Genomic DNA, 11,753 nt, shown 5'->3' with positions numbered 1-11,753 from the left:
CATCTATGACTGATAATTCCCAGAAATAGTCTCAATTTTGCTGGTATCATATAGGCTTCAGTCATGTGCCTGCTGTTGAACCAATCATTGGCCAGGAGGTAAGATGCACAAGAGCCCCAGGTGGACTCAGTCTCCCTAGAACAATATTGATGCTTAAGTGGAGGAGGGGAGATGGATGGAGACCAGCCATAAATGCCCCTAAAGGTACTTAGAAAGGAAGAAAGTTCAGAATGTGCTGGCAGTTGTAAATTGACTATCTTAAGATAATCATGCATTTCATATATTGTTACCTCACAATTCTTACTTTTAAATTTTTTTTGAAACTCAAAGAGAGAAAGTCAAGAAGAACAGGATATTTGGAAAAGCAAATGGGGACTTTTCCATAATAAGCTAGACATAGGAAAAGCATGTTTCTCCTACTAGAAGAAAGAGCAGGAAAAGGTAATGCTACGGTGATACAAAGGATTTACGTTTTTCGACTAGATCTAGCGATCTCAGAATAATACGCAAACCCTAAGAAAGTGCCCAAGTCAATGCAAGCCTTGGGGAAAACCATAGCATATCAAGCGGAAACTGAAGAGTAGTTGTGGTACATTCAAAAGGATTTGCTCAAAATGTCAAACAATGCAGGACTGGATTCTCCTGAGGTTCCTAGGTTGAGTTATTTATATTTAGAAAAAGATAATAATGTCCATTTTCCATGGCAGTCAGGAGGATTAAAACAGATACTATCTGTTTAAGTATGCATGAGGCGTCAAGTGTGAGGCAGTATATGAGGAGAGTATGAATAACTGTTGAGGATGGAAAAGCTACCAAAGTTCATAATTTAAGATCTTTCTCAATTTTTGATGTAGTATTAAGTCTGATAAATATTACACTTAGCTGTAAGTATAAGGCACTGAAAATGTAAAAATGTGTAATTGAGTGGAAAATTACACTACCTTTGATTCCTTTCACTACAACCTGTGTGAACACTGACATGCTATTTTACCATTGCATCTATTAAAAGATGCAATCCATTAAAATTGCAATCCCAGGCCCAGGAGGGAATAAATTGCATTTTCAATGCGGTTTTGCAAACTCAAATCAATTGGTGATGGAAAATGTCACTTAGTGGAAGAAAAAAACACACAAGGATTCCATAATTTCAACAAATGTGAATAAACAGTATTTTGGTGTGCATATGTGTTCAAGAGAGATTGAAGGATCATTTTAAGATGTCTGAATTTTGGGAATCCCTGGGGTGGCTCAGTGGTTTAGTGCCCACCTTCAGCCCAGGGTGTGATCCTGGAGACCCAGGATCAAGTCCCACATCGGGCTCCCTGCATGGATCCTGCTTCTCCCTCTGTCTATATCTCTGCCCCCCCCCACCCGGCCCTGTGTGTCTCTCATGAATGAATAAATATTTTTTTTTAAATGTCTGAATTTTGTCATTTTCATTATATTACTTGGGTCAATATGTTTGTTATAAACACTGTAGCTCAGTATTTGATGAGCATTCTTATTTAGGCTGGACTGCTGCCACAGTAGAACCATATAATACTTAATTTGCTCTACTATTAATCATATTATTTATATTAATCATATGACCTTTTAACTCATTGGCATTAAGATTGCTAAACGATCTCAGATATGATAGTAGTGAACATGTTCTGTGAGCATGGATTGCATTCATCACTAGTCAGTGCTTTATAACACTGGCTATAGTCTAGACTAATTTTTAAAAGGGAGAGAACAAGTGGCAAATGAATATATGTCATGTTGCCTAATATCTCATTGTATTCTCTCTTAAGTGGGTAAATATTTAACAATTGTTTTTGCCAAATATTCTCCAGATTAATAGATGCTCTGAAGCAATTTAAAAATATTTGTACAGTTATTCCAAATATGAGGAATTTATAACAAGCAAGCTCACTGATTCTTGTGTTTGTATAAAATAGGTGGTAGAACTAATCACAAACTAAATTCAAGGTGTATTTCAGGTGCTTTAGTGCCTTATACTTAAGCAAATTTGACCCCAATCTCTAAATGCTTTGCAAAGTTCTCATCGGATAACAACAATGGAATAAAAAAAGGCCAAAGTTTGTAGGGATATTATTGTCTAGCTTCATAATAATGATTATGATAGTAGATCCTATGAAACACTGATCAGAAACCAAGCCCTGTGCCAAGCATTTTGCAGGTATAACTTATTTATTTACTCTTCCAAAAAAGGAACATAAGCGGTATAATTTCTCCCATTTTACCGTAAGAGGATATTGCAGGCTGGAGAGCATAATTAATTTGCTCAAATCCACAGCTTGTGGGTGATGGAGCTAAGGTTTGGACCCAGGCAGTCTGAATTCAAAGTCCATACCCAAGAATCCTCTACAATAGAGCTAAGACTGTCAAGAGCTTATGAGTTTTATTCTGGGCTTTCAACTTTTTTTACTTGAAGGGTGTTTCTTTAAAACCTGTCAGTTTTTAACTTTTAAATACTTTTCATTTTATTATGGCATATTATGGCTTTATATTAAAAAGTGGAAAAGGTAATAATAAATCAATGGTACAGATGGCCCTGATTTAGGATGGTTTGACTTGGAATTTTTCAACTTTACAATGGTGTGAAATCAATACAAATTGAGCTAACTTTGAATTTTGGTCTCTTCGGGAGATGGTGATATGCAGTGTGAGATTCTCTGGTGATGCTGGGCATCGTAAAACCATGGTTTCTCACTTTCAGTACAGTAGTCAATAAATTATATGAGACAGCAACACTTTATTATGAAGCAAGTTTTGAGTTAATGATTTTGCCCAACTGTAGGCTACTGTAAGTGTTCTGAGTATGCCTAAGGTAGGCTAGGCTAATTAGTGATAATGTTTGGTAGTTTAGGTGAATTGAATGCCTTTCCAACTTGTGATGGGCAAATCAGGGAGTAATCCCATTGTAAATTGAAGAAGATCTGTATTTCATTTTTATTTCTATATAAAGGAAGACAATAAAATAATGTTTTGGACTACAGTGATATGTGTGTGGTATGAATGCAATATATTTTGATAATATTAATTAAATCTCTTTAGATTCAGCTCTGGAAAAGAAGAAATACCTAATAACAACGAACAATAGAGGGAAGTTTGATGACAAGTTTAAGACAGTCTTAAACTGAGTTTATAGCTCTGGGTTTCAGACCCTTAGAGAAAACATTATCCAGATCAAGATCATGAATTTATCTTCAGTCCTCAATTATTAATTTGTTACTGTCTATCACAGACTCTTTACTAGAATGGTATTTCTAGACCAAAGATAAAAGATCAAGAATTGCTTGATAATATTTTTTATCAAATCCTACCTACTTCAGATATTGAGAAAATTTTCGTTAGCTGAGAGGTTTAGGAAATTACCAGAATCACTGTTATGTGATTATAACAATTATTTTGTGACATCTTCAAATCAACCCAATCTACTTTCTTCACATTCCAATTAGTTCTCAATATTTCAGGATAAGTATTTAGCAGTTGCCATTTTTTAAAAGCAAGAGATGGTTTTGATTCTCACAATGTCTGCATTATTGAAAAATAGAAGATAAGCCAAAAGATAGGGGAAATGCTATCAAATAGCTACCTTAAAAAAAAAAAACCTTGGTTGATACTTGATTTTGCTGGTTTCTATGTTCTGTATAGTAACACTACCACTTGACAAGCATTTAGATCTGGATTTGTAAAGATTAGGCAATAAAGACATTTCTTCTCTTCTTTCACTTAGAATATCAACACCACCTCTACCATGTCATGCATGCTGGCTTGAAAATGTTTTTTAAAATATGAACTATTTGGACAGAACACAGTGAATAAAAGCATTACATCTTTGTTTAGCCAGGTCAATTTGAGGGATTATGTAGGTTTAGTAGCAAAAAAATGTTCAAGTATTCACCGGTTTAATAATTTCAGTAACTTAGTAAAAAAAAATCTATTTCTATTTATTATCTGTGATGTTTGGGGAATAAATATGCTGATAATTCTTTTGCAACTCTAACACGTCTGCAGCAGGACCCTCTCTAAGATTGAGACCCTATGAGGTACTAAAGCAAGCATTCACTTCTCTCACGCTTGAGGTCACAAGTTTTTGCAAGTCAAAAAGGTTGAGCATGCCAAAAATATCATGCCGCACACTACCAAATAAAAGAACACTGTTATTCTTACAAGGAAAGGTTTGACAAGACAGGAAATAGGCAGGGTCAGAGAAGTTTACTTAATACTGAGACTTATTTAACCATCGTGAAGCCAAAATACAATGACAGTTAAAAAAAAATAAACAAATAGCCGTTACACAAAACAAAACCCCAGGATACATGGTCTCTACTGGAACCGATTATTAGATTTTTTTTTTTTTTTTAGCAAATACGGGAAGTGGGGATCCCCAGAGAATCCTCACCAAATTTCTAGACATCTTCCCCCATTGACTTTTGTAGCATGCCTTTCACTGAGATAATGCGGATTAAAACGGTTTTAATCAACAGGGAGAAATTTGAACAAAGAAAAATCAGTCTTAAAATGCTGCAAAAGAACTTCATTGAAGGGAATCATTTTAAAAGTTGTGTTCTCCTAAAACTGGGGAGTGAGGACGAGGAGGAAAACAGAAAATGGAAGATAGGAAAAATCTAGCTGTTCATTACAATTTTCCATTTTTTGTTTAAACACAGCAGGAGGGCAAAGCTGCTGGCTTCTCTTCATCCTTGCAAATGCCAGGAGGGATTATGCAAACCCCACAACCACCCAAATCTTATTTAAAGTTATAATCATTGTTCTCATTTAATGACTTTTGCCTGCTTTCACTCAAATATTGCTGCATCTTGTTTTCTGCCAGTTTGGACCCACTGGGAGTCGTCAATTCATAATTGCAGATAAACCTTTTAAAATAAGAAAAAAAAATGCTACCTTCACACACAAAAAAAAAGCAAACATCAAGTGACATCTAGTGGATGTCTAGATACTATTTTCTAAGGCCTCTGGATAGCAGTATTCTCAACAATATATTGTCTTAACACTGCTTGTAATTGTTTCTCAGGCAAAAGTCTCTGTCTCTTCCTAAGACTAGGAAAGACAAGTTTTCAGATAGGAAAGTGGCCATTATGGGGTGCCTGGGTGGCTCAGCGGTTGAGCATCTGCCTTTAGCTTAGGGAGTGATCCTGGAGTCCCGAGATCAAGTCCCGCATCAGGGCTCTGCTTCTCCCTCTGCCTGTGTCTCTGCCTCTCTCTCTCTCTGTGTCTCTCATGAATAAATAAATAAAAACCTTAAAAAAAAAAAAAGGGAAAGTGGCCATTATCTTTTCTCAAAGGAAAAAAAGTCTTTCTTTAGCAGCGGAATAGCAATTCTCGAGATAAATGGTCCTGAAAGTAACTCACCTGTAACTCACACCCTAAAGTGCGCAAAACAAGTCACAGAATTTCCAACGTTGGACAATTATTTGGGCAATTATCAATTGTGTAGATGGTTCTTAAGATGATATTTCAGGTCTCAAATTCCTCTGTTCATCTATAAATTTAAAGAGAATTATTAACTTGGCAAATCTATATTTAGTCCAGCTATGGTCCCCATTTATCCTTTCTTGCCCCTCCCCTCCCGCAGGAGAATTGTACAGGTATCCAGGTCCACTTTCCATAAATGAGTAACATTTGCTTGTTCATCACAAATTGTTAATGAACAGTGACTTAACCAAGAGAGCAGTTGAAAACTTAATTGGGATTGGGATTGCTTAACAACTGCTCCCCAGCGATGTCATGTGTCTGAAAGGCGTCGTGGAGAATAAATGTCTTGCATTGGTTGTCTATAGAGACTGCATTTGTTAAAGAGACAGAAAGGGAAATTATAGGGGAATTAGAAGATGGTGTTTAAATTTAGTATTTTCTTTCCTTTCAAGGAAAGGAAACTTGGAATATGCAACTGTAACCCAAAAGCCAGCTGTCTGGCCGTTCGTAAGACTTCCAGTCTTTTAGAGTCACTCTTCATTTTAAATAAAACACACACACACACACACACACACGCACACACACACACACACACACACACAGAGTCCTGCATGAAGGCCTCCTCTGATTTCCTGTAGAAAATCTAGCATTCCCACCTTCCCTTCCTTTTTTTTTTTTTTTTTTCCCACCTTCCCTTCCATTCCCCCAATCATTTCAGGAATTCTTGAGAGTTCTGTTCTTTCTTTCTTTCTTTCTTTCTTTCTTTCTTTCTTTCTTTTTTTGAGAGCTTCCCTCACTGTTAATCTCAGCTCTGCATCAGACTTCATACCACTGTCTTATTCTTTACCTACTTTGGCCCATACGCAAACTTTTCTGCTTTTTGTCCTCCTCCAAAGCACCCGTGACACTGAAGTTGTGTGTGCAGTCAACTTTATTGTAGTTTGGGTAAGAGGAGGGAAGCTGCAGCACAGATGGCTCAGCGAACAGATTAAAGTACTCAGAGCAGTGATACAATGTCTGGGATTTGTTTCAAAATAATTCATTGGGGTTGGGGATGGGGGATTAGGTGGGGTCATAGAAGAAACAAAATCAGCTGTGAGTTGATAATTGTTGAAGCTGAGTGATGACTGCATGGGGTTCATGCATTCTACTTTTGTATATGATTGAAATTACACAATAAATATTTAAAAGAATAAGTTCCTTGGTGACCCTTGATGCAGGAAGTTTCTCACTGGCTCCAATCCCTTCTCTGATTAGCCTCCATCGCATTTTGGGGCCCCCTTCCACCTGAGTCTCACTGCCTCTCCTCCTTCTCATGCTGCCCAAGCAAGCTTTGAGCTCTGGGACCCACCCTAATACTTAAGGATCCTATCAGAATGGCTTGCCAACTCCCTAAAAATAAAGAAACTAGTTGTTCTTCTACTTCTTTTTTTTTTTAAGATTTACTTATTTATTCATGAGAGACACAGAGACACAGAGAGAGGCAGAGACACAGGCAGAGGGAGAAGTAGGCTCCACTCAGGGAGCCCAACATGGGACTGGATCCCAGGTCTCCAGGATCAGGCCCTGGGCTGAAGGTAGCACTAAACCGCTGAGCCACCTGGGCTGCCCAGGAAACTAGTTTTTGCCCTAAGAGGAATTCTGCCTTGAGTTTTTGAAATATCCAGCTCAGATAAAAGTGATGCAACTAGCATGCTACCTTGAGAATACAGAGTTTTAAAAGGTTAGTTCTCTTCCTCCTAAGATTTATATTCTAATTGAAGTTCTCACAATTGATTCTAACGGAAGCTGACACAGACAATTCTATCAGGACAAAGCAGTTTAAAAGATAAGATTCTGGGGGTGCTTGGGTGGCTCAGTCGGTCCAGCATCTGCCTGAGGCTCAGGTCATGATCCCGGGGCCCTGGATTGAGCCCCCATCAGCTCCTCCTGCTTGTGCTACTTCTCTCTCTCTCTCTTTCTGTCAAATAAATAAAATATTTTTTAAAATAAAAAATGACAGATAATATTCTGTGCCTACAAATAAGCCTTGGAGAGAAAGCACAGGTAAAATGTGGCAGATGGGTGATTATGTTTGCCTTCCAAACCGAAATATGCTCAATGTAGACATTGGGTCGCATATAAGTAGAGCTATCCCTAGAAATAAGCGACGTATGTCTCTCTTACCACTGAGCTACGCGGCAGTAGCCAAGGGCTACACAGATACCCCAGCAGTCTCATCAGAGGCTCACTGGAAGCCTGAGGAATCTAAGTGCCCCCCCCCAACGCCCTCACCTCCATGAACTTGGTGGGAGGGGAGGGAGGCACACTGGCCTGGAGCCCATGTAATTGACCAGTTTCTCTTCTATCTTAATCAGCATCAATGGGCAACCTGCTCCTTTGACTTAATTTTGCCTACTTTAGCCTCAAAAATGCAGGCTTCGCTTAGAGCAGCTCTGAAGTCACCTGGGATTAATGTCCAAGCCCTCTCCCCCCCCACAAAAGGCATGCTTATAAAGAGAGGAAATGAAGTTTATGTCAGGAAGAAGAGTTTTCACTTCAAAATGCATGTGCAGGCACAGTAAAGAGCATTTGCTCTGGATGATGATGCTAATAATACAAAGGTGGGAACTGTGTCTGTTGTGCCCGAGAGGGAGGAAAGGGGGTTCAGAAATTTGGGGATGGGGAGGGACAAGTAGCTGTGGCTTCTGCAGCCACTTGCCAAATGCCTCTGAGCAAAGAACTTGGGAAAGTGAACGTGTTACCGTTGGCATGTGCCATTGTCCCCAAACACATGTGAGACAATGTCAGCACTTACTTCTGGCACTAAATTGAAAAAACACTTCCTCTCTTTCTGCCAGCACCATTTTTTTCTCCCACTCACCCCCAGAGTTTGACACAATTTCCATTCCAAGGAGACCCAGCAACGATTCCAAGGAGACTGGCTAACATATTCCAGTGAAAAGAGCTGGCGGACAGTGTGAGACGGGCACGGGGATCAGTTTAGGCTGAAATGAATTAGGAAACATTTTTAAGTTACCCTTTGAAGTTTTTATTGCCTTATCATCAAACAGCTTCTCTTCTTTGGCTGTATATTGATTTTTCTGACTATGAAAAAGTGTTTCATCTCTTCTATGATAATCAAACACAGTCTCAGTTGAACGGGCACCTTCTTTTTTCTGAACCGTTTTATTCCACATATCATGGAATTATCCTACACTCTCCCATCTGACAGGACCTTCAGAGAGCATTAGTCTTCTTCTAATATTATTTTTCCTATCATTCCCAACAATATAATGTTTCCATTACAAACATATAGCTGCAGGGGATTATATCATTATTTGCCTTTGTTCCAGTCAAAGTATATTTTATGAGAGCTCCCTGTCATTTGTCCTGAGTTATGCTACTATTTGTCAAAACATCACCTCTGAAATTGCCTGCCTCTCCAAGATGCCAGAAAAAAAAATATTTCATGTCAACTAAAAGTTAAACCCTTATAAATCCCACGGGGGTTTCAAAATGGAACACACTCGGGATTTCATTTCCCTCTACTTATAATGCCCTTTCAATACTCAGAGTGAATGGACTTGCAGAAGAGTAAATTGTCACAATATTTCCCCTCTAGCCCCTGGCACCTTAGAAAATAGTCACAGAGGGTCTTTCTTTCCCAGGCACTTGTACATATTGGTTTAGTATTCATACCTGAGGGGAAAGGTGGATTAAACTCTTTCCTGGGTGGAGAAGGGGTATGAGATCCTGAGTCAGGAACCCTGGAGTCTAGTCCTACAGCTGCTTGTTTAGTTGATATCATGAGCCCAAGCACATTAGAGTCTACCTTAGTCTCAGGTAGTTCATTTGTAATCTAACAATGTCTCAGTCTTAGAAAGTTTCGTTCTCGACCTTTGTTTTTATACAAAGTCAAAAAGCAAATGCTCTTTACTGTGCCTGCACATGCATTTTTAGTGCTGTTTCTATCCATCCTTCCTTTGCCGTCCTCTGTGCTTATTGCCTGGCTATTCTGGCGATGGTCTCTTAACTTCATTGTCACAGACATTAGATTAATATCAATCTTCCTGGGGCTCAGCTCTGGGATGTTGCTCTTTGCCCCAACTCTCCCATGGCTGGCCATTGCTTCGCTGGCACTTAGCATCCTCTGGAGTGGACCAGCCACCCACCGTTCTGGACCAGTTACCAGCAACTACTACCTGTCCTTTGTACTCTAGTCTGTTTGCATTTTGGTTTTGCCATTTTGCTGAATGCTTTCTGTGCCTTCTTTGTATTTTTGAGACACATCATATATTTCAATGATTTTCATATTTTTCTAACTTCCCTTCTAGATGGTATCCTTCCTGAGGATAATTGCTACCATTTATCGACAAAATATTCTTTGCCGTGGACTGTGTGAGATGGCTTACACCCACCATTCCTATATTTTCTAATGTAAGGTGGATATTATTATCCTTGTTTTCCAGATTTTGAAGACAGAGACTCCGAAGTGGTTAAATAATGTCCTTAAAGTCATACAGCTAGCATATGACAGCTCACATCTAGAAAGTATCGTCTAGGAAAACACTTAATTGATGCTGGCACTTGCCCAGCACACAGATGCTAGGCAAATACGGTATCAGCATGAATGAATGAATGAATGAATGAATGAAGATTTTTATACCTTAAATATAGCCCCTGACTTTAGACAACTGCCACCAGGTGGCAGTAGTTTGCCATAGCCATACAGCTTGGAGTCCAAATTCACTAAATGGCAATAGGAGAGCCCGGAGGGACCCTGCGCATTACCTCATGACTCTCCTTACTTCATGCTAAAAAAATTGAGCAGCCATAAGGTTATTTTATTTACTCAATGTCTTTAGTTGATAAAAGAGTAGGCCTTAAACTCGAGTCTAAAACACACCAAAGCTAGCACTTTTCTATTACAACAGCTTGTGTATTTTTTCCTCAAAACTTGTAATTTATAGTCATAATCTTCTGTATGTTTTCAATATCAAAAATATTCATTAAAATAGTAAATATGATCAAAATTATGCAAAGATGTTTTATAAAATTTTAAGCTTTTTTCTTAAGGAAATGATATAGTTTTCATTTTAAAATGTTAAAATATAGATAATGCAAAAAGGGAAAAATTACTAGCAATTCCAACAGCCAGAGATAATTGTTATTTTGGTACTATTCTACCAGAGGTTGCTTCATTCATCTGTAAAATCCATTTTTGAAAATTAGGAGTGAACCAAGATAGGATTTAGTAACTTGCTAATTTTAAATTTTCTCTATAATCTTACTTTCATAAAGCGTTACTAGACAATTTCCTTAGGGGAACTCTTGGATCTTTTAAAATGTTCCTAACCTGGGATCCCTGGGTGGTGCAGCGGTTTGGCGCCTGCCTTTGGCCCAGGGCGCGATCCTGGAGACCGGGGATCGAATCCCACGTCGGGCTCCCGGTGCATGGAGCCTGCTTCTCCCTCTGCCTGTGTCTCTGCCCCTCTCTCTCTCTGTGTGTGACTATCATAAATAAATAAAAATTAAAAAAAAAAAATGTTCCTAACCTAACCATGTTTAGTTGCCAGTAAGGAGAGACCATTTTTTTTTTTTTTTAAGGAGAGACCATTTTTTAATTTACTTCTCATTTTTCTTTTTTCTTATACTTCTTGAGAAGATTCCCTCAGTGAGAATTCCAGTTTCATTTATGTTTCCCTCTTCTCATGCTCTTTTCAGTAAGGAAAAGAAAAGGCACTGTGAAAACACTGTGTCCATAATCCATCTCCAAAGGGAGAAGTGTTTTTTCAGCAAAGGGCATTTTATTTTCCCTTCTGAAAAGTTATTTCTACCGACCTCACTTCTCAGAATGATGGTTTCATACTAGAGGGTATGATTTCTAGAATTGGGTCAGTTACATAAAATAGTAAATTTTGTGCTAATGAGCAGAGGTACAATGGCTTTAAATGCCTGATCAATGATTTGATTTTTACTAGAACGATTATATGCCTCTTAGCATGGGTTTTGCCTGTAAAGCTCTCCCTCTATCTAGGGATGCTTCTGAATCTATAAATATTACTACAAATATCATTGAGCTTTGGCACATGATTTCTATTGTTCTCTGTAATCTGCAGTTCTTATGACCGACAGTTTATCACTGCTATCTTAAGGGGATGCAGCAGAGGTTACCAGTAGGAGAAGGAAGTCGTGGGGGGCCAGAGAGAAGTATAAATTATTGGCACTTTCCTAACAGGAACCACTATTGGAGTTGAAGATGCAGGGAAAAGAAGAGAAACGAGAAACCAGACCAAGAGTGACCTGGGGATAGTCAAAGCAAGACG

This window comes from Canis aureus, chromosome 32 (assembly GCF_053574225.1).
Source record: "Canis aureus isolate CA01 chromosome 32, VMU_Caureus_v.1.0, whole genome shotgun sequence".
In the NCBI taxonomy this organism is placed as follows: domain Eukaryota; kingdom Metazoa; phylum Chordata; class Mammalia; order Carnivora; family Canidae; genus Canis; species Canis aureus.
This window is presented reverse-complemented; position numbering follows the sequence as displayed.